This window comes from Canis lupus, chromosome 17 (genome assembly GCF_048164855.1).
Source record: "Canis lupus baileyi chromosome 17, mCanLup2.hap1, whole genome shotgun sequence".
Taxonomy (NCBI): Eukaryota; Metazoa; Chordata; class Mammalia; order Carnivora; family Canidae; genus Canis; species Canis lupus.
Window position 1 is genome coordinate 14,261,161 of NC_132854.1, and position 24,863 is coordinate 14,286,023.

At 37.1% G+C, this 24,863-nt stretch overlaps 1 protein-coding gene and 1 long non-coding RNA gene across 4 annotated transcripts in view; both read right to left on the reverse strand.

The window, feature by feature from the left end:
• HS6ST3 (heparan sulfate 6-O-sulfotransferase 3) overlaps positions 1 to 24,863 on the reverse strand; it is a 631,086-nt gene that overhangs the window by 98,336 nt on the left and 507,887 nt on the right. The window lies entirely within an intron of this gene.
• On the reverse strand, positions 11,363 to 15,118 carry LOC140607921 (uncharacterized). Its single transcript, XR_012009843.1, has 2 exons — positions 14,210 to 15,118; positions 11,363 to 13,569 (listed from the first exon to the last, which is right to left on the reverse strand). It is a non-coding gene; the product is annotated as an uncharacterized lncRNA (long non-coding RNA).

The following is a 24,863-nucleotide window of genomic DNA, read 5'->3' on the forward strand; positions in this document are numbered from 1 at the left end:
AAGTAGAGAAAATAACTAAAAGCTGTTTTTATAAAGTCTGTCACAAAAAAAAAAAAAAAGACTCAGAATTTTTGTTGGTTTGTTTCATTCTGTTCTGTTTTCGGTAGGGCTGAGGTTGCCAGACCCACAAAAGCAAATGGCTGACCTGGTGACCCAGTTTTGCTCTACTAATGTTTATCTAGTGCTCATTATGTGCAGGGGACTCTATTGGAGTCTGAAATGCCGATCACAAAATTAATTTTAAATGACTGGATATAAGCAGTCATTTAAAATTGGAGGATTGGAAAGTAGCTGGCAAATCCTCAAAAAAAAAAAATTCTATGATGAAGGGTAATGTGTTGAGCTGCAAGAAGATGACCAGAAGAGAGCCACGGGAATAAATGTCAGGTTCAGTTTGAGGTACAACTTTATTAATGATCTGAAAGAAGATGTACATTAATGAAATTTCCAGATGATACTAAATAGGGAATTGTCAAGCACACCAGTGAAAACAGAGAGATAATATTCTGTACAAAGGCTAATAACAGCAAGAAATAAAGGTTAAGCATACAGAAAAGATCTTACTGCATGAAGTTCTATGTTAAAAACCACCATATTCAACATAAAGAGTAAAGATTCAAAAAATAAATACTTGCTAATTGGATTGAACATGAACCAGAGGTGAAAGAAAGCAGTAAAACAATAAATCTAGAGATTCCAAGGTGTTATATATGCAGAAAATGAAGAGGAAGCTGGAAAACCAATTGCTAACCAAATGCACTAAAAATATTTTGTGATATTTTGAGTATAGAAATTACAAGCCATTTTGAAAGCCCCTCAAAACTGATAGCAAAACAGAAGACTGAAAGAGTTTACTCGGGATCCCTGGGTGGCGCATCGGTTTAGCACCTGCCTTTGGCCCAGGGCGCGATCCTAGAGACCCGGGATCGAATCCCACGTCGGGCTCCCGGTGCATGGAGCCTGCTTCTCCCTCTGCCTATGTCTCTGCCTCTCTCTCTCTCTCTCTCTCTCTGTGTGTGTGACTATCATAAATAAATAAAAATTTAAAAAAAAAAAAAAAAGAAAGAGTTTACTGAAAAAAGCATCTTATGCCATCCAGTTTCTGCTCCATCTTCTTGGTTTTGTAGTCCAGAGGGCAGAATGGCCCATGCCTTCCCCTACTCCTTTGAAGGCAGAGCTTCTTTTTATATCTATCTCAATTATCTTGAAATAATTCAAGAATAGAATTACTTTTTTAAGTCAGTGAAGGTTCTTTGTTTCAAAGCATCTCTGGGGGTTGGAATTCCAGCCTGAGTGGGCATTTTACTTACTACTCTAGAGGACAGATCTCCTTCCCACAACCCATCCCCAGCATGGGCACTGTAATTAACCGGTGATAATAGAAACCTCTTCCCTCCACGTTCTGATATACTAATTTTATTATTTATTATTTAAGTTTTTCTTTGGATTAGACAATGAAAGGAGGCCTCAAGCCTTGCTCCTCAAGTGCCATGTGTGCATTCTCACAGATGATTCACAGTGCTTGTTAAGTTATGTATTACTCACCTAAGGATAAAAACTCACAATTTGATATTAAGCAAATCTTTTGCTCTCTCTCTCTTTTACACCTACACCAAATAAAGGAGGTAATAATTTTCATTACCATTACCAATCTGATTCATAGTTTGGTTGTAAGATGAATGGTAGAAGGCACTTTTTTAAAAAACAGAATTAGTTTTTACTTAGCAACTATAATATGCTGAGCCCTTTGCTCATAATAGCTCCTTTATGCTCCATAACAATCTTATGACATAAACATAACTGATTCCATTTTTAGAAAGCACTTCTTTTAATAAGATCCAGAAAGAAAATTGTGGTTTTCCCTTGAATATGATAATTTTTTGTGTATTGGACCAGGGGCAATCCATTAAAATCTTAATTGTGGGAAGGTGCCATGTTCACTGGGTTCCCAGATAAAGATTTTCAACATTTGACCTTGTCATACAATGAGAATGGTTACAAAAAAAGAAGCTGAGAACATTGACCTTATAACATTGAAAATAACTCACTATTATATTTATACTTTGTATGGTGTAACATTTAGAAAATACTCAAACAGTAGGGAGGTGGCCTTTCCTTTTAGGAGAAGATAATTTTAAATATTAGGAAAAAAGAACATTTTTTGTTAGTATTTAAGGCACTTCTGAGTTATGTTTAATCTCACTGCTAGGGTATCTCTCATCTATATTTTAAGAATGAATGATGCCATGAAAAGTACCCTCCCTAACAGAGATGAGTTGCAACCTGAATTGTAGACATGGTCTAACACAAATTAGGGAAATGGATATAAATATTGGGCTTCTTTTTTCATTCAGTTAGTATTTATTGAGCACTAACGAAAGCAATTTCTCTCGCCTTTGATATTAAAAATGTACTTCGATTATCTATTTTATATTTACAGTATTTATATCTGTGTCCTTCTTCTTTTATTTCACTCATTTATCCAACAAGTATTTATTGAGTACATTTTACCAGACAGTGTGCTTAGGTGGGTACTGTCCTTGCCTTCAAGATTTACAATCTATGGATGAGACAGGAAAACTGGATAATTATAATCAGTATAGCTAGAAAATATATTTGAGGAAATTACCCAAAACCACATACATGTGAGGAACCTGTCCGAGACCAAGGAAAGAACTACCTCTAAAATTAGAGGGAATAGGACTTGGCTTCTCACCCAGGGCGGGGAACTGTGACTGTTTCTGTAAGTCAAACACTAGATAATCTCAAAATTCATAGGTTATTGAGTAAAATACTATTTTCTGCCTCCCCAAATTTAGCAAAAGACCTTAAGGAATCTATTTCCAAATAACTGATTCCAAGTAAAAGGTTTAAGAATATTTATGAGAATATAAAATATCCAGCACCTAATAAGTAAAATGACAATGCTTGGTAGCCACTCAAAAATAATCAGACATGCAAAGAAGTGCAAAATACTACCCATAATGAGAAGAAAAGTCAATCAAAATAGATCCAATACAGACCCAGATATTAGAATTAGCTGATAAGGATACTAAAATAGTTATTATAACTGCATTTAATATGTTCAAAATTTTAGTGGAGACATTAAAAATATATAAATGATTAAGAATTAACTTTTATTTTTTTATTTTTATTTTTTTTAGAAAGAATTAACTTTTAGACATGAAAACAATTTATGAGATAAAAATGTGTACTAAATAGAATGAATTCACAGATTATAGATTGCAGAAGAAAGGGTTGGTGAATTAGAAGATATGCAATAGAAACTATCCAAATGAAACAAAGAGGGAATGTCTTTTTTTTTTTTTTTAATAAAAAGAATATCTGGGAAGCCCGGGTGGCTCAGCCGTTTAGCACTGCCTTCAGCCCAGGGTGTGATCCTGGAGATCCAGGATCGAGTCCCACATTGGGTTCCCTGCATGGAGCCTGCTTCTCCCTCTGCCTGTGTCTCTGCCTCTCTCTCTCTCTCTCTCTCCTCTCTCTCCTCTCTCTCTCTATATCTCTCATGGATAAATAAATAAAATCTTTAAAAAAGTAAAAATAAAAAAATAAAAAGAATATCCATGAGATATCAGACAACTTCAAGAGGCCTAACATATGTGTGATTTTAGTACTTGAAGTAGAGGATGAAGAAGCAAAAAATAAAAATATATTTGAGGAAATACTAGTTGAAACTTTAAACACACTGATCCAAGAAATTCAAGAAATACCAAGCAAATCCTGCCAGAAAAAACACACACACACACAAAAATGAAGAAAACTACACCAAAGCACATCATAATCCAGTTGCTCAAAAAAAGTGATAAATAGGAAATCTTAAAAGCAGTCAGAAAAAAATACATATAACAAAAAGAGTGAAAACAATGATTGGAGATTTGTCTTTGCCAGCAACACAAATGAGAATAAAATGGAATAACCCTAAAGTACAAAAAGAATACAGAAACTGACTACAGTGAAAATATCTTTCAAAAATAAAGGTAAAACATTCTTTCAATAATACTAAAGGTGAAATAACTCATCACTCACTCAAAGAAATGTTAAGAAGTCCTTCAAGCATAAGAAAAGAGATACTAGAGGGCAATATAGATAGACATTCGGGAATTAAGGTGTAAATTTTTCTTTTTTAAAAATATTTTATTTATTTATTTGAACGAGAGAGAGAGCATGATTGGGGCAGGTATGCAGAGGCAGAGGGAGAAACAGTTTCTCTGCTGAGCAGGAATCCTGATTTGGGGCTCAATCCCAGGATCCCAAGATCATGACCTGAGCTGAAGGTAGACTCTTAACCAGCTGAGCCACCCAGATGCCTCAAGAAGTAAATTTTTCTTTATTCCGGATGACATTATTGTCTATGCAGAAAATCTAATGGATTTTCCAATGTAACCAATTGGATCTAGAAGGAAAGCTACAAAAAAATAATTGAATTCAGCAAGGTTACATGATAAAAGATCAATATTTAAAAATTCATTACTACTTATATATTAGCAACATTGAGGATTTGAAAAACTTAAAAACTATACTATTTACAATATCAAAATATGAAATACTTGGCCATAACTCTAACCAACTATATGAAAGACCAGCATAATGAATATTGCAAAACATTTATGAACAAAATTTAATGAAAAGTTATACTGTATTAATGGATAGGAAGAATCAATATTTTTAAGATTTCAGTTCCCTCCCAACTATTGATTTAAAATAATTCAAATAAAAATCCCAGTAGGCTATTGTGGATAATGCAGCTATAAACATCAGGATGCATGTATCCCTTTCAATTAGTATTTTTGTATTCTTTGGGTAAATTCTTGGTAGTGTAATTGCTGCATCATAGGATAGTTCTAAACAGCACCAGTGCCCATTGACTGATGAATAAAGAAGATATGGTATGTACATTTCTATTACAAACTTAAAGGAATATTATTCAGTCATAAAAAAGATGAAGTCTTGCCATTTGCAATACAGCTAAAGAGTATTATGCTAAGCAAAATAAGTCAATCAGAGAAAGACAAATACCATATGATTTCACTCATATATGTAATTAAGGAAACAAAACAAATGAGCAAAGGGCAAAAAAAGATAGAGGTAAACCAGGAAACAGATTCTTAACTATAGAGAACAAACTATAGTTTGTTCAATCAACAACATGATTGCCAGATGGGAGGTAGATGGAGGTATGGGTGAAACAGGTGATAGGGGCTAAGAAGTGCACTTGTGATGACCACTGGGTATTATGTGGAAGTGCTGAATCACGACATTGTATACCCCAAACTAATATGACACAGTATATTAACTAACTGGAATTTAAAAACTTAAAAAAAATCCCAGCAGGCATTTTTGTAGAAATAGTAAAGTTGTTATAAACTTTATATGGAAATGCAGCTGACCTAGAATAATAAGAAAGCTTTGGCTAAGAAGAAAACAGTTGAAAGGCTAACATTTCCTGAACTAAAGACTTAAAATAAAGCTACAAAAATCAAGACAGTGAAGTACTGGCATTAAGATAAAAAAATATATCAACAGAACAGAGTCCAGAAATCTCTCTCTCCCTTTTTCTTATTAAACACACACACACACACACACACACACACACACACGAAATTCAATGAAGAAAGAGAAGATAATTCTTATCAACAAATGGTTATGGAATACATTAGTTATCCTTCTGTAAAAAATTTTAACTTTTATCCATATCTTGTACCTATATAAAAATTAACTTCAAATGGGTCATAATTCTAAATGTAAAACCCCAAATTTAAAAACTGATAGAAAAAGCATATGAGAAAATCTCTGTGGCATAGGTTAGGTGATAATTTTATATTTAATACACCAAAATCATAATCATAAATGAATATAATGATAAATTTTACTTATTCAAAATTAAATTATCCTGCTCTTCTAGATACTGCTAAGATAGTTTAAAAACAAGCCAAATACTGGGAAAAAAATCTTAGGAAATCACATACCTGACTAAGGGTTTATATACAGAATATATAAAGAACTCACAAGAGTCAATAATAAAAAGCCAAATAACTCAATAAAAATTAAGCAAAGATTTGAAGAGAAAATTTACTAAAGGTGACATATAAATAGAAAATAAGTATATAAAAGGATATTCAACATCATTAGTTGTTAGGGAAATGCAAATCAAACGCACAATCAGATATCACTACACACCTGTCAGAGCCTACACATCCCTGATACCAAGAACCTACAGGGGTACAGCTGCTTTGGAAAACAGTTCCATAGTCCCTGAAAAAGTTAAACATGTGCCTACTCTATGATCCAATCATGCCACTCTTAGGTATTTATTCAAGAGAAATAAAAACAAGTGTTCATTCAGGGCTCACATAAAATATTACCAGCAGCTTTATTTGTAACATCCCCAAACTGGAAACAAGCAAATTATTCACCAATAGCTGAATGGATCAACAATTATGGTAATCTATACAGTGAACCACTACTCAGCTCTAAATGAATAAACTATTGATGCACACAAAATATGGATGAAACTCAAAACAATTATGCCCAGTGAAAGAAAGAAGCTAGACCAAAAAATAAAAGTATGTATTTTAGGATTTCATTTGCATAACATTCTCAAGAAAGAAAACTAATCTCTAGGCACAGAGTAGGTCAGTGTTTGCCTGGATGAGGGTGAGAAGAGGAGCTGAAGAAAGGAATTCCAAAACGGAACAAAGAGAATGTGGGGAGTGATGGATCTGTTCACAATCTTGATTGTAGTTTCATGGTGCATACATGTGTCAAATTGACCACACACTTTATACGTGTATAGTTTACTATATGCTAATTATACATCAGTAAAACTGCTTAAAAAGTTACAGATGTAACAAAAGACACTATTTCCCTTCTCCCTGCCTCCACATAAGTAATCACTATCAAAGTTGATATGTATCTACTCAGTGCATTTTTCTCACTTTGTCTCCTTTTTTGTGTACCCATTCAATGTAGACTTCTATTTTATGTGTTTTAAGTGTACATAATGGTTAATATAACGTGCACATTACACTTTATTGCTTTAATCTCTCTAGAGTGTTGTGAAGGATATATGAGCTTTGCTTCTGAAGCTGTACTGCCTTTTGGGAAGAAGCCAGTCTAATCCCACGAGGAGAATAAAGCAATGGAAAGACAACTTTTTCTAAAATGGAAAAGTAAGACTACAAAAGAAAGCAAGCAAGCATAGATGTGATGAAGAACTTGGAAGAGCGGAGGCAAAAAGAGGAGGCCTAATAAAGTATTTCACAATGAAACATCAAAATATTTTTAGAATCATAAAATGGGAATTAAAGGGATTTAGGACAAGACCATTAAAAAGCTCTTTAAAAGGCAGGAGGAAATGAAGGTAGGATAAAACAGAAATGTCATGAAAAATGCCTTACAAACAGACTGCTGGGTAAGCCAAGATCATGTTCAAGCACAGAGAGGAGGAAGGCATGGCCAGGAGAGGGTATGGGGAAGAGGTACCTACAGCCGGGCTCTGAATGCACCAGAGGAATTACCCAGTAAGCCCCACCTGGAAGGTTCAGAAGAGTTGCAGAGAGAGTCATCTGGGTACCAATGAAAAGCAGATTGTGAGAACAGCTTGGGAGAACCAACATTTACTGAGAGCTTGGTCAGTTAGAATCAGGTTCATCTGTAAGCATCAGGATATCCAAAATAGCAGTGGCCTAACAAGATGGACTTGGGCATCTGGTCTCCTACAGGAGATCCAGAAGTAGGCAATGCTGGGCTGGAAGGCCAGCTCCAAAGTGCTGCTCCAAGCTGCCATCTCCAGCAGCATAAGGGGGGATGTCCTCCATCATGGTCCAGGGACGTCTGCTGGAGCACCCTGTGAGGCTTACAGGGTCGCGGAAGGAAAAAAGGGGAAAGAACAAAGGGTGCATACCCACTGTTTCCTCCAGATTCTTGGCAGGTGCTGTCTAGAACTTCTGCTTTCATTTCATTTCGCTGGCAGTGATTGTGTGTCACAGACGTATCCAGCTTCAAGGAAGGCTGGGAGAGGCAGTCAGCATTTATAGTGGCTATGCAGCAGCGCAAAATTAAGATTCTTCCATTAAGCAAGAGGAGAACAGGGACATTGGTACAGTTAGCTGTCTTTGCCACAAACCCCTTTAGGCTAAACATATATCTATACTATATATGTATTCTACATTATATATATAGTCTACATAATATATGTGTATGTATTATATATACACAAATGTATATGTTCATTATATATTTGTACAATATGTGTATTATGTAGTAATATATACATATATGCATTATATACATATATGTATATACATGTTATGTGTGCATACATGGATGTGCATACATGTATACATGGGTATACATGTATATATTTAATCCACACAAAAATATACAAGAGAAATATTATTATTCCCACTTTAGAGGTAAAGAAAATGAGGTGTCAAGAGTTCAAATATATCATAGAAAGTCACAGTAGGATTAAAATCTAGATCTGTCTGGCTCTACCACACATATTCCTTTCACTATTAAAAATGGGAAATTTAAGAGTCATGATCCCAGGGTAAAGATTCTTGAGAACAATATAAATGTGGTTGCAAAAAGAAGGCAGAAGGCCCAAGCAGAATGATTAAATTTTTTTGAAAAATAAAACAGGGCATTTATAATTTTTTAAATAAGAAATTGATAAGCAATGTCTATGGAACATTTCTGGCCTTTGTTAGTGAAAACCTGAGTCTTTGACATATATTTTGTCCAACTTCATGATCATCTTACTTATATACCAAATCCCCACATTCTGAAAACCAATTTTTTACCTTAAATCATTTATTGGCAAAACCTGATCCAAACTGATATGAGAGTCTTAAAATCTATTACTTAGCTTCTTTGGTGTGATTATTCATGAGCTTCACTGCAGCAATATCAATGAGCCTGACCACAGGGACTCCTGTACACTCCATGGATGCTATGTAATAAATGGTACATGTACAATATTACCTTTACAAGTCTGAAACTTTTTGTTTGAGAAATATATCTGGCTCCAAGTGTTCAGATATGGTAACATAGACTATTATAAAAATCCTCCTACTACTGAAAAAAACAAATAAGGTAATATCTGTGGAAGTGCATGGGGAGACTTAAGAAATCCCTGTCAATGTGTAAATACATCATTATAGCCTGTGACCAGATGCCCTCCTTTGTCTTTAGCTCAGTAAGTCAGTACCTGAAGTGTGCTGTCTTCCATAAAGAGAATGTGTCTGCAAATTTACCTTGAATATAAATTTCGGAGACATTATTATTATTAGACAAATATTGTGATTTATGCTAACATTCTAATTAGCTTGGCTTAATTTGGTTATAGAAAAATCTTCCTCAGAGACAACACTTCATGTGTGGTTAATCCCTGAACACTCCAGACTGGAACACAAATCACCCGCAGAGGCAAATATGAGGTCATTAAGGAGATAAAGATATAAAAATGCTGTGTCTTGTTCTAAAATAATATGTCTAAGCACCTTGCACTCAGGTGATATGCACCATAAAAACACATAAACACCTTGTTCTTTGAGAGGAATTATCATTAGCCTCAGTACAGAGGCAATCAGCGTGAGAGGGTTTTGAAGAATTTAAAACTTTGCTGCCACTTCTGCTTGTTAATTCACAGTTTCGAGGTCTCCACTATCTGCTCACCATGTGTCTTTGTACAAATTGTATGATTTTTCTTCAGTTCCCGCAGTGGTTATCATTACACAGTCTTTCATTGAGCTCTTACAAAGATACGCAATGAAGAGAGAACAGGAAGATGTGCTAATGTGAATTGTTCTTTTAATGACACTCTTAAACATGCGATATGAATGACATAAAACAGTATTTCCTAAGTGAGCAGCAAACTTCAAAATACTACCAGGCACATCTATATCATCATCTGAGGAGCCAGAGGCCTGTGAAGATACAAGGATTATAAACAAAAGAAGAAAATCTTTATTTCCAGATTGCTTTCATCAATAGGAGAGACTTCCGTTCACAGGATGTGTTGCTTTTTCACTGTATCAGGATGAGGCTAAAAGCAGAAGATGGTAAAACAGAAACCAAACAGGCCGTCCATGGCTTAATCAGTGAGGCTAATCATAATTAAGGAGCTAGGTTAGCTCACCTAAGAAATCTGAGAGAACACAGAAGACTAGCATGCCATTAAAAAGCTCCCTGTCCATTCATTCTTTTCCTGACCCTCATAAACTCCAGGAGAAAAAAAGAGAAAGCTAGTGCCAAGCCCATGGATGGAAGGAAAACAGAATGTGCTTCTCTCGAGGGGACAGCCCCCCTTCCACCTGCCCCGTGCTTTCAGCAGCTGCAGAAGCGGCCTGCAGGGTTAAAGTCTCTCTGTAGTTCATTACCACCTACTATGTGCAAGTAGCTAGGAGTCATATGAAAGGGAAGAAGAGAGCCATGGCCTTGTGGAGTTTGTAATCTATTTTTTGGAGAGAAGAGGACAAGAACAAAACAAATTTTATAGAAAGTACACATGAGTGACAACAGGGTCTTAGAACTGATATACAATATAGGGGTTTAGAGGAGAAACAGAATATTTAGGATGCTTCCAGAAGCTGAGTGACTTATTATTTTATTTTATTTATTTGAGAGAGAGAGAGAGAGAGAGAGACCACACAAGCAAGGGGTAGTGGCAGAGGGAGAGGGAGAAGCAGGATCCCACTGAGCAGGGAGTCTGAATGAGGCTGGATCCCAGGCCCCCAGACCATGACCCAATCCAAAGGCAGACACTTAACTGACTGAGACACTGAGGCACCACAGTGACTTCTTTTATCACTGCCTCCAGTGTCCGGGAGACCAAAAGAAGAAGATAGGAAGGAGGAGCAGTGGGAAAGAACAGGTGAGCCAAACCATAGTCTTGGCAACTGGTGCTGTGAATACACATATCTGTGATTTGCCAGCACTTGGTCAGCGAGTTTGGGAGAGCACCCCCTTGAGTCTGGGGAGGGATGTGGATGCCCAGGATGGTGTGAGTTCCTTTGAGGACAGAGCCAAGGAAGACAGCCAGGGTGTTAAGAGACTGGGCTCTCAGGCAGCCAGGAAAGTGTGTGTTTTCTTATTCTGGGCTTTACTTGAAGAATCTCTAGGACAACTTTGTGGAAGGTAGATTCACAGTTATAGGTAACGGCAGAGGTGCTAAATTATTTAACTACATTTTCTTTAGTCCTGCAAGCATAAACCTGTAGAAAGACAGATTCACTGAAAAAGCCGAGTGCAGATCATGGAATGTAAAGCAGTAATTATGCTGGCAATTACTCATTTTAAAGTCTAAGCAAGCTGGCTTTAATAAACCACAAACCACATATCACCAATACTCTCCTTTTTATTACAATAAAATAGCACTTTCAAGCTTGTAATTGCTTTATAGTCCTAGAAATAGAACGTTGATGAGATTATTTCCACAGGGTTCAAATATTTATGAAAATCCTAATAATTTTAAAAGTCAAAACACAAACATTACAAAAAAAACCAAACCTTTATAAAATAAAAGAGTCTTTCTGTTGCTTTTTCTGTTGTCTTTAAACCAAAAGGAAGCATTGGTCTCACATTTTCTGGTTTCTTGAAGTTGGAGCTTCTTAGTTGCCATTTTAAAGTAAGGATTTTGAAGAAAAATGTGCATGGGACACACTGAGGCTATTTAGAAAGGACCAAGCTGGGATCCCTGGGTGGCGCAGCGGTTTGGCGCCTGCCTTTGGCCCGGGGCGCGATCCTGGAGATCCGGGATCGAATCCCACGTTGGGCTCCCTGCATGGAGCCTGCTTCTCCCTCTGCCTGTGTCTCTGCCTCTCTGTCTCTCTCTGTGTGACTATCATGAATAAATAAATAAAATCTTAAAAAAAAAAAGAAAGGACCAAGCTTCTTTACAAAGATATACCTTTACTACAGCTTTAAAAAGCTTCATCACTGAACCAAAGATGTAGCTGGGAAGAGAGAAGGTGATACAAAGTAAAAGGAGGAACATGATGATGAATAAAGTGGAAAACAATGGTTAATGTAGGCATTAACTAAATGTCTTAGTCTGTTTGAGCCACTATGACAAAGTACTATGCCGGAGGAGCTTATGGAGCTTATAAACCACAGAAATTTGTTTCTCACGGTTCTGGTTCTGGAGGCTGGAAGTTCAAGATCAGATGCCAGCATGGGCAGGACTGGTGCAGGGCTTCTTCTGGGTTGCAGGCTGCTGACTTCTCTGGTATCCTCATGTGGCAGGGAGCAGAGAGGAAATAAGCTCTCCTGACCCTTCTAATGGCACTAATCCCATTCACGAGGGCCCCACCCTCACGGTCTCATCTTACCTAATGACCTCCCAAAGGTCCCACCTCCTCATACCAGCACATTAGGGAGGGTATGGTTTCAACATGGGAATTTTAGAAGGTACACAAACATTCAGTCCCTAACACCAAATTGAGCATTCATTCATTACTCCATTCATTCATGATCTTATTTAACATATTTTAATTAGGGCTTCTTCTGTGCCCAGCATTAATTTTTGAAAGTTACATCGGTAGTTATTCAGTTCTGTTTCAAATAAAATCTTACACTGTCCAGATAAAACAGATTAAGGAGGAGTTTTAGGAAGCTAAGATATATGTCATAAGTTCAAATTTATAATCTTTATTTTGTATAATCAATGACCAAATACTATGGCTGCATTCACAAACCCCCAAATTTGAGATCAGTAATTACAGAAGTCAATATCCAGTTTTTTTTTTTGCTACCCCTCTCATTTTTTTGTTTTTGTTGTTGGTTTCATAATATAGAAAGAAATTCTGATTCACTCTGAAAAGGAGTCACAGTTGGTAACAGTTCCTTAACAGCACGACAGCATGTCTTGTAATCTCAGGGTGTTCTTCAATTAAATAGAGGCAGAAGGAAAGCTTTGATCTGAGGTGTGCACAAAAATGATTTAACCTGGCATTTATTTATAAATTCAATAAGTCACCGCTAGAGATACAGTGGTAAGAAACTCTTGGTCACCCTGCACAATTTAAATCTGGCAGGGAAGATAGACACTAAATGAAATTAATTTCACAAATTATTATTTAATAATCATTGCAGTAGATGCTCTGCAAGTGTAGCCGGGATTCTGACTCAGGCTGAGGATTCAGGAAATCTCATGCTTGGCTGATTGTTTGGAGGTGGATTAGAGGCTTGGAACAGGGAGGTGCCAAGGAACACAGAAGAGTGAGACAGAGGACCCTGGGATTGTTACTATCATTTTATTTTGCAGGGCAGGGGAAGTCATATATGCAATCTCCAGGGTGTTAGAATTTGGAATATCACATTGTTGAGTATATTTTATTTTGGTTTTAATATACAGCTAAAAGATGCATTAAAAATGAAAATTTCCTCTACATATGTGGAACCTCTAAAGCACCTCTCTGGGATCGCCATGCCGCCCTCTCATCAGAGAAGTTCTTGAGGACACATGCCAGGGTTCAGTCCAAGTTCACCAAGTCTAGCTTGACACCAGGCAAGTTCTGTCTCATTTTTGAGTGTTGATTTCCCCACCTGTGGAATGGAGGCGTGAGGAATAAATAAAAGTAAATATGATAGGCAGCTGGCACAGTACTTAGTAACTAACAGCCAGGTAATGCATATTATATTTTCATTCCCTTATTTCCTTAATTTTTATTCCTCTGCATGACAGGAATGAGGATATACACTCACTAGGGCTAGTGTGTGCATTAAGTGCCATTCTCTATGTGAAAGCATATAGTATGTGGTATACCTCTAAAAGTGTTAGTAAGAAAAAAAACTGGAACAAGCATAGCAGTATGGTATTTCACACTTATGTGGGACCAGATGCTTTCATTCTTCCCTCTCAGTGCATAATCTATCAATTATAGAAGGGCCTGGTATGCCTGGGTGGCTCAATCCATTAAGTGTCTACCTTTTGCTCAGGTCATGATTCCAGGGTCCTTGGGATCGAGCCCTGCATGGGGCTACCTGCTAAGCAGGGAGCCTGCTTCTCCCTGCCCTCTGCTAATCCCCCTACTTGTACTCTCTCACTCTCTTAAATAAATAAATAAATAAATAAATAAATAAATAAATAAATAAATAAACAAAATCTTTAATATATATACATATATATGTATATACACATATGAAGGGCCTATATGCTCTCCTTTGCCTACCTAAACACTAGTACCTGGTATGCATTGTCGGAGACATGTTCATACAGGTAGACAGCAGAATCATAGGATCTCCTACACAAGTGTCCCTCCTCTATAAAAGTATACTTCTTCTATCTTGACTGGATGTTTTCAGATATAAGATTTCAAAAATTGATCATTGTACACTGCTCACAAATTACTCCTGGATGTTTACAGGCAGCCCAGACCCAAAGGCTAGAGCTTCTCATGCTGCCCAGTTTCCACACAATTTCCCATCAGAGTGTCACCTTTCAGACTTTGGAGTTGCTGGTGGCTCACCTGGAGAGAGGAAAGTGAAAGTTACATCGGGCATTCTTCCATTATAGTCTGATGTAGTTCACGACCTCTGTGGCTGACGTTTGCTCCTTTACTAGGCCCATTTACACTGATGGAGGGGTCAAAAGCATTTGCAATCTTTACCCATGCATTTCTTTTCCTTTTCACTTTACTTTTATTGCACTTTTATCGCATGGTGTCTTCTCTAAGTCCAAAAACTAACTGTGTCCTTTCTGGAACAAAACCAGAAATAAAATGGAATAGAAATGGGCCTATATTTAGAAAGATGGATGGCAAGCCAGAGAGATGATAGATTACGTAGTTATGTAGGTAAGCAGGTAGGTGAAGAAAGGAAAGTGATAGGCTTGTGGGCAAAATAATAAAGATTCTACTCCCAAAATTCTCCTACCTTCTCCTACCCTAGTTATTCAATCAAGCACTATCTAGGTGCTGCTTTGAAGGGATTTTGCATATGTGATTAAAGCCACAGATGACCTTGATCTAATCACAGGCGCTTTTCAAACCAGAGAGCTTCCTTCAGATGATAGTGGTTTAGAAGTCACATTCCAAGTTTGAAGATGGAGCCAGTCTTTCAAGCAGAAATACTGATGGCCACCAGGAGCAGACAATAACCACTGGCTGACAACCAGCAAGGAAATGGGATTTCATTCCTAAAACCACTAGGAACAGATTTTTTTCTAAAGATGTTATTTATTTATTCATGAGAGACACAGAGAGAGAGAAAGAGAGAGAGAGAGGCAGAGACATAGGTAGAAGGAGAAGCAGGCACCTTGCCGGGAGGCTGATACAGGACTCAGTCCCAGCACCCTGGGATCATGCCCTGAGCCAAAGGCAGACACTTAACCACTGAACCACCCCAGAGTCCCAGGAACAGAATTGTTGACCGTCTGAATGAGTTTGGAATCTGATTCATTCTTAGACCCTCTATACAGCTTGGCTGACATGTTGATATTGTTCTTGTGAGACCCTAAGAACCGACCTAGGCCAACCAGACTTTGGAACTACAGAATTATTAGCTAAGTTTGTGATAATTTGTTATGTAGTAACATGAAACTAACATAGACAGATAAGTAGGTAGATTAGATAGATGGTAGATAAACACATTCATAGATACATAGATGCATACATCACTGCTGACATTTTGCATTAATTAAAATATTAGTTGAAATTAGTTACTTAATGACATGAAATAGGAGGACTGTTTGGTAGTGAGTCTAGATCAGTCATATATACCCTCTTGGTTACTGCTACAGACAGAAATTACATTGTACTTTTAGTAGTCTAGGAGGCTATTTTAGTTATCTGCCCAGATTCACTTCTACTTTAACAAAACAAAACAAAATCTTCTCTAATCATATCAGCCCCCCAAATGGAATGCTTACGGGATATTGGAACAATTCAAAAAATAATAATGGTAGCTAATTCAAGAAATAAAGACAATTAAAATTTCTAGAAAAAGCAAAAAGCAATATGAGAAAAGTAATAAAACCATGATACACTGTTAGAGTCTGTTTTAAATCACATTAAATAATCACAATAATATAAATATTCTTTATTGATTTTGATCTTTTAGAATTAGCTCAAAGACAAAGCACAAAAGATTTAATTATGATTATAGAACAGAATGTAGATGTTATCAACCTGAATCATATAAAAGCACAAAACAAAAAAATCACAGAGGTGGAAAGGGAGGAACACAGTAAGTAGGGCCCATCTTAGAAAGTAGAGGAGTAGGAAACACTCTCTCTAATTGATGGAACAAGAAATTAAGATTTAAGTATACTGTGTTTCCTAATACTCAATATGACTAATAAGGGAACTAGAAATCTTGATACAACTATGTTTTAAATGTGGAGGGAAGGTAGGAAATGATGTAAGTGAATACAACCATTAACTTTCATCATGAGAAATAGATAATGTTTCAATTAGATGGATTTCTACCTTAACTAGATAAAGATAGAGCAGTAGTAAGTGCTAGAAGAAACAGGTGGTTAATAGGGATTGCCTCTGGGAGTGCCAAATGGAATGGAAGGGAGTCAGGAAGGAAACTGGTGTGTAATTATTTTATTTATTTTTATTTTTATTTTTATTTTAAGATTGTATTTATTCATGAGAGATAGAGAGAGAGAGATAGGCAAAGACAGAGGCAGAGGAGGAAGTAGGCTCCATTCAGGGAGCCCAATGTGGGACTCGATCCGTAGACCACAGGATCACACCCTGTGCAGAAGGCAGATGCTCAGCCGCTGAGCCACCCAGGTGCCCCTGTAATTATTTTACATTGGAAATATTTCAAGAATTTAAAAAATATAGGGTAATGAGATAATAAACATTCAAAATACACCCAGCTTTGTCAAATTTAGTATTTTCCCATATATGTTCCAGATTTTTTCTAATTTGAAAAATGTTGAAAAGTAAAATACAATTGTAGAACCCAATGTAACTCTCTAATCTGTTTCCTCAGAGTTAAGGACTGCCTTGGGGTCGGTGTTTCATCTCCTTGAATGTTTTGTTTTCCTCTTCATATGTATAAATTCATAATACATAAAGTATTACTTTGCATATTTTTAAACTTTAAATTGCCAGTTTGCTTATTTTTGCATTCTTTCTTTGAAACTTATCCACGTTGACATGTAGCTCTACTCCACTTAGGATGTCTGTTTTTGCTATTAGTATATTAAACAAAATGATATTTGTATTTAAAGACTACTCCACAATTTATTAACTAGTCATTCCTATTAATGGACGGCTGGACTATTTCCAGATCTTCACTATTACAGACAATCATGAGTATCCTTCATCATCTACCCATCTACTTCTGTATTGATATAGATGTACAAAAGTTGTTCTAGGCTATGTAGCTAACAAGTTGCTAGAGAGCCAGGAATGCACACCTTCACCAATACATCTAAGGCAGTGATGCCAATTAAAATTCCCACCAGCAACACATGAGTGTTCTGTGGCCTCACAATCTCCAACTCTTGGCATTCTCAAACATTTCAATTCTGCATACTTGATGAGGTAAAATGGCACTCCTTTGTGCTACTCTGTCTTTACCTGATCATCCTGGAGGAGAAAGCACCTTTTCATATGTTTGCTGGACACTTGGGTTTACTCCTTTATGATTATCTCCTACTCCTACCCTTTACCCAATTTTTAATTCTGTTGTTTTCTTCGGTACTATGTAGAAGTTATCTATTTACTTGAGATACTAATCCTCTTGTAATATATATATTACAAATATCTTTTTCTAGATTGTCTTTCCACCTGATACACATTTTTATAGAGATGTTATACATTTAAATATAGCCTAATTCATCTATATTTTTCTTTTACATTTGTGGGGTTTTGTACTCTTTTAAAAGATTTTATTTGAGAGAAAGCACGTGAGCAGGGGGAGGAGCAGAGAGGGGGAGACATGCTGACTCCCCATCAAGACCTGAGCCAAAGGCAGACGCTTAGCAGACAGAGCCACACAGGTGTCCCCTAGCCACACTTTAAATACTTCGTTGTCAGGGCCATTTCTATCACTGCAGAAAGTTCTATCAGACAGTGCTATGTGAGATCTGACAGGAGGGGGAATTCAGTACTTCACAAATCAGGACACAACAGCAGCTCAGCTGAAAGGTCTCACATTTATTACTGAACCAACCTACTGGTATAGAGTCATAGTAACGGAGAAAATCATTCCCTTGATAAGACATGTCTATTGGCCAGGTAGGAAGGATGTTTCCATATTGATAGGATAGGAACATGTGATCTCCATGCGGCTTAAATATGTGTGCCAATTATGTTTGCTATTTCATGATGTGCAATGCTTCCTCATAGACCCAGCTTGGTTCTTCTCCAGTGCCTCCTCTTGAAGTTGTACCTGATTTTATTACCAGTTTTCATCTGAATCCACTGGGGAATAGGACGATTCTGCTTTTGTTTCTTGGCCAGGAATTGCTTGATTCTGAAAGTCTTGGGAGAAGACATGGCGATCACAGTCAACCACACGCCGGGTTTTGTACTTTAAATCTTTTCCTACCCAAAATATTCTCTAATACTTTCTTCTAAAAATTTCAATGTTTTTCATTTTCACATTTAATTTTTTAATCCACAAAGGAGCTACTTAGGGCCCAATGTAAGGTAAGGGTCTAATTTTTTCATCATGGATAACCAATTGGCCTCACTATTGGCTAGCCCCACTATTTTTCCTCCCCTGGTTTGTTTGTTTGTTTATTTATTTATTAAGATTTTATTTATTCATGAGAGACACAGAGAGAGAATCCTCACTGGTTTATATGCTACCCTGCCTACCATGTTTCCGTACATGTGAAGGAAGTCATGAGGCTTTTTGTCCTGTTTCAGTAATCATTGTTACCACAGGTAGAGGTCTTCTGGAATATTTATTTTAACCATAATATAGATGAACTTCAAAACAATAAATGTTAATAAAAATAGAAAATCTAATCATGTTTACTCCAAAGGCAGAGAGTAAATTGGTGCAGCCACCATGAAAAACATTATGGAAGTTCCTTGAAAAAATAAAAATAGAACTAACATACAATCCATCAATTCCACATCTAGCTATTTATCTGAAGAAAACAAAAACAGTAATTTGAAAAGATATGTACAGCCTATGTTCATTTCAGCATTATTTACAATAGCCAACATATGAGAGCATCCAAGTGTCCATCGATAGATGAATGGATAAAGAGTATGTGGCATATACACAGTATAGTATTACACAGCCATATAAAGGAATTAAGTCTTGCCAGTTGTAATAACATGGATGGACCTAGAGTGTGTATTATGCTAGGTGAAATAGGTCAGACAAACACCACATGATTTTACTTATATGTGGAATCTAAAAGATAGAACAAAACAAAAACAGAATCACAGATACATACAACAAACGATAGTTGCTAGTGGGGAGGGGAGGGGTGGATAAAATAGGTAAAGGGGATTATAATCTTCCAGTTATAAAATAAATAAGATACAGGGATATAATGTACAGCATCGGGACTATAATACAATATACTATAGTTATAAATAATGCTAATTATAATTCTGAATAATTTGAATTACAAATTATGATCATTTTGCAACAATTTTGTATGCTGACAAATGGTAACTAGACTTATTGTGGTGACCATTTTGTAACATATATATGTATCAAACCACTACGTTGTACACCTGAAACTAATATAATATGATATGCCAATTATTCTTCAATTAAATAAAAGATTTAATTAAAGAAAAAATAAAGGTAAAGAATCTTCATTTTTCTTTTGAAGCACTATTAAAAGAAAAACGCGCTTTCAGTAAAACCATGGCTGGCTGCTCCTACCGAAGCATCACTCAAAGCAGGTTACTTTTACAAAGAGTCATAAAACTGTTGAACACACATGCCTTGGAAAACATATTTTATTTGAAACATTGGGTAAATTACGCAGTAGCATTATCTCCTTCCTTGGTATAAAATAAAATTCATACATGGGAGGTGTTCAGGATCTATTCTTGGAAAGGAGTTATAAATGGACTCTAATGCATCTTTTGGAGCCATTAAGCCTTGCCAGGTAAATAATGTGTGTTTTAAACATCCCTGAATCTATATTTACAGTCATATGATAAATGGTAATGGCTCTAAAGAGAAACGTTAAGATCTAATGGACATTTAAAACAGTCCTTCAATATGTATTTATGCAAGGGATCCAAAGAGACTCAAAAGCAGTTTAGTCCTATTTGATCAATGGCGATCAATGGTTTTGAAAGATGTAGAATATTTAGAGTCCATATTTAAAACTCTTATAACAAGCAAGCCTACAAGCTTATGGTTATAAATGCTTCTTTGTAGCTTGGGACAGATGTGGAATTTTGAAAATATCCCATTAACATCACACCCAAAAAAGGCCAAGAAAATTTAGCACAGAATAAGATGACATTTCACAATAGTAAAGTTGTGGTACCAAACAAGGGAAGCTGGTGCATCCTTTTTATATCCTCAGATGGATTTTCATTTTATGTTACTCGGTAGGAGTCACTTTGAAGACAATTTCTTCTGAAAATAAGCTTTGAAGATTTACTGTTTTAAAAAATCTCATTTGATTCAGTTTGCACAGACCTTGGTTTCTATTTCTGTCCTCTCCTCCCTCTACAATCACTTACATTTCCATTGTATTGTTTGAATGAAAGAATCACTCACCCTACCGAATTCTTTATATGAGCTGGGTGTCTGGGGAAGGAGAAGGTGTCGTAGAACTAGAATTTGTGTCAGGTTCCTGGAAAGTCTTTATTGACTAAAGAGTGTCAGGACACTGTGGGGGACCTTTGGAAGCTATCCAACAGTTGCCTATCAACATATGAAATGGAATCATCTTGACTGATTTGGATGGTAAGCCCATACTCCTTAGTCTGGAAAAATGGCTATTTGACATTCCCAAAGCATTAAGTTGCAGCCTTGGAGGTTAGTTCATTCTCGTTTGCTGTCTGGCCACACAATACCACCCCAGCCCTTACCTTGTAATAATAGGGACTGTATGGTTTTGCTTGGGTGAGCCTGATATCTCATTGAGTTCAGCATATGGAATTCCAATGCAACAGAGTCTATCAGCATGAAACTTAAAATTCCATAGTTCTAAATCATCAAGTGATGCCCAATCCATCTGTTCCCCACTTTATCGTTGCTCCAAGTTCTTACGGGGCTATCGCACCAGGAAGTATTTACAGATACAGGTGTCAAGAAAGATGAATCTGTATCTCTCAGTGTTCATTAGTGTTTAAGCCCTAAAACTCTATTTAACTCTCTCTCCCATTCACCTTAGTTCAATTGAGTCATTTTTCATGAGTCTAGGCAGCCCTCACATGATCACCAAACTATAGGTCACTGAGTGAAGTGAAGAAAATCAGAACTGGTTCACACAATAGACAAGAAATGGAATCAAATCATTCATTCCTAGCTTATGTATCTTTGGACAAAATCCCATAATAGAGTAAATCATCTGTTATTCCAGAAAACTAGAGTTCTACACAATTCATATGTTTTATATTCTGTAGGGGCAGAGAATCATAGTAAGACATCTTAACTTCACAGATGGAATACTAACTGATCTACTCAATCTATTACAGTTAAATTTGATGCCATTCTCGAGAGAGTTTATACCAGAAATTATAAAACAATTCAGGTTGATCACAATCTAGATTATAGAACCACAGGTAGAGGTATAAATAAACATGGAGATATAAAGAATAGCCCACAGAGAGAGTGTGGCACAAAATATATTGGGAAACACATGGAAAGTCTGAAATGAGAGACATGCAATGAGATACATAAATAGAAAATATGTGGGAAGGCAGCCCCTGAAAAAGTCCTATGGATATGCAGGTGCTTAATTGATGCTTTGGATGGTGGCTTAATAAGGAGACATCCTTAGAAGTTAGGAGAAAAAAATATATGTATGCAAAGTAGAAACTAAGAGGTTCATAGAAGGACATGAAGTGACAAAGGCCAAAAAGAATGAAGACAGGCAAAGATGAGGACCATCTTTTCATAACCACTCATACTGTATTTTCCTACAGAGAATAACTTAATAAATTTATATACTTCCTACATAAAAATGATTCATCTCCATGTGAAAATGCTTACTTATTTATTTCTTATTATTATTTTATTACTATGTATTACTTTATTAATAAATTATACATATATTTAGGCATTTATGCATTATGTATCCTTAGAGTGCCTGGTTATTTTATTTTCACCACATAATTATATGACTGCTGGGTGTTCTGGCTGGCCAGGTTCTGAGAAGAGTGGGTCATTCAGGCTGAGTTGACATGTGGTCACTTGGGGGAGACAGGTCAGGCTGAGGTTGCTGGCCAGTGGCAGGCAGGTAAATGTCTAAAAAAGATGGCAAAGCTGAGTATGGAATACAGGTTGCTCGCCTCCATTTATAAGGACAAGGTCACAAGTAAGCAGGTTCAGATACAGGACTGACTTGGGACAAAAGGTACAGTTTTGTTGGTAAGAATAGCAAAAGACCAGTCAAGGTAGGTATGGAATCATTGAGAAGTCTGATAAAAATGTTCTATTCTGATACCAGCATGGTTCATTGAGGTCCAGCTGGCTAAAGTCACTCTAGGATACCTCCCATTTCATCTTCAAGGGCAGAAACAGTCCACCTAGGCCTGGTTTCCCAGGGCAGCAGGAGATTCAGCTTCCATCCAGAATTCTCCATGAGGCCCTCATCTCCACTGTAGAAGCATTTCTCTGCACACAGAGTGAGGCTGTTGCCTGGAAGGCTGCACCTACAGGAGGCAGAAGTGATGATGTCCATCCCACTGCAGTAGGGTCAGACTGCTTTTCCTTGTGGCAAGAGGAGGCTGGGGGTCAGAACTGTGCCTGGCTTAGTAGGTATTTAATAAACATTTGTTGAATTACAACTGAAAGAAGAGTTATCGGCCCTACCTGTACTTTTGTTTAGAGAGAGAAAGTCCATTGTTACTTACATTTACCTGAGAAAGTCCATGGTCTGATGTGGGCCAGTTTTATCATTTTAGTCTCTTGGACCTGAAACAACCATCTGTGAGTGGGCTGTGTTCAGGAAGTGTCATTGGTGGGTGTGGACCTCAGGGGTGGCCCAAAACCAGTTGCCTTTGGGCACAACTCTGCTGAGTCAGAGCCCCAAGTGAGGGTGGCTAGCTCAAGGTTGGGACATGCACTATGCTTTCATTTCTAAACTCCTTGTTAAGTGACACTGGTTAATACTTCATCCTATCTCCTTTGGCTATCTTCTTAACCATTTTCCAAATCTTGAATTATATATTGAGTATGCTAATTACACATAGTGGGAAAATTAGAATAATAGTCATTGCAATAGATATTACTACCAGCAAGTTATTACTTACTGTGCACCAGAACTGTGTCAGCTACTGTACTTCCCTTACTTCTGCAAGTGACTAAGAAGCAGCACAGAGCTGCAGTCAGAGACTCAAGTCTCAGTATGGCTTAGTCACTCATCTGTACCACTCATACAGCCTTTTGTTTGAATTATAAAATATTTTCTTTACATCTTTTCCAAGTTACAAAATGGTAATCATCATAAGGAAGATGGAGCCTTCTATTTCAATTTACCACTTTATATAGATATTAAAATTAAATAATACAGTATCTTAAAATGTTCACCTTGAGTAATCTATTTGACATTTAGTGATTGCTTACAGTCTTAGCTCGGGCTGCCATAAAAAATACCATTGAGAGAGTAGCTTAAACATCGAACACTTATTTATCACAATTCTGGAAGCCTGAAGTCTGAGATCAGTCTCCAGCATGGTCAGGTTTTGGTGAGGACTCTATTCCTAGTTTACAGAGGGCCACCTTCTTGCTATATTATTACATGAAGTCATCTTTCTTCTGTCTCTTTTTATGAGGGCACTAATTCCATTCTCAAGGATTTAACACTTATGGCCTAATTACTTCCCAAAGTCTCTCTTCCAAATACCGTCGCATCAAAGATTAGGGCTTCAACACATGAATTTGGGAGAAACGCAATCATTCAATCCAGAGCTCTTACCAATGGGAAAGGCTCCAGGGTTCCATAGATGATTAAGACACAATTCCTACACGGAGAGCAACTGGGGTCATGTGCATGTGTGCTTGAGTGTGTGAGTGTTAGAAAGAACTTAAGAGGGGGATGCTGTGGGGGTAGGTCAGTGGGGAGATGGCATTTAGGAATGAGGGAAGGAGTATCCAAACATCATTTTCTCTCCTATCCTTTCCTCCATCCCATCAACTACTGAAAAGCTTCTACTTTGTGACATTGCCTTTCTATTCCCTTGTCCTTCATAGATAGGCTTATCATTTTGCATTTTCTCCCATAATCTGTTGTACCAGACAGCTGCTCCACAGAGGAGTTAAAAGAAACAATCACATTCCTCCAGCTCAACAGGTCTGGTCTACCCAGGACCCTGGGATCCCTCACCACTGGGGTATTTTTGCTGTGGGGACCCACATCTCCCTGGAGAGAATTAGGCTCCAGGCTGTGCATATGGACTGCTTAGCTAAAAAAAGCCTGACTCATGTGTATGGAGAGAGCAAGGACCAGACGAGACAGGGAAAGAGAGAGGAGAGTAGAATCGGCAATGAGGAAGTAAGTGAAGAATGTGTTAAGCAAATTGAATATTATTGATATCATGCATCAATATTTTCCTGACCTTCTTTGCTGAGACAGTTCGCCTGACAGAGATGAGAGGAGGAGAATGATGCATTCTCAACCTGGCCTGACCGTGCCTTGCAAATCAGAATGCCCACACTGAAAATTCCATAAATGTTACATGCTAAAATAAGAGGTCCAGACTTTCACGTGGTCTCAT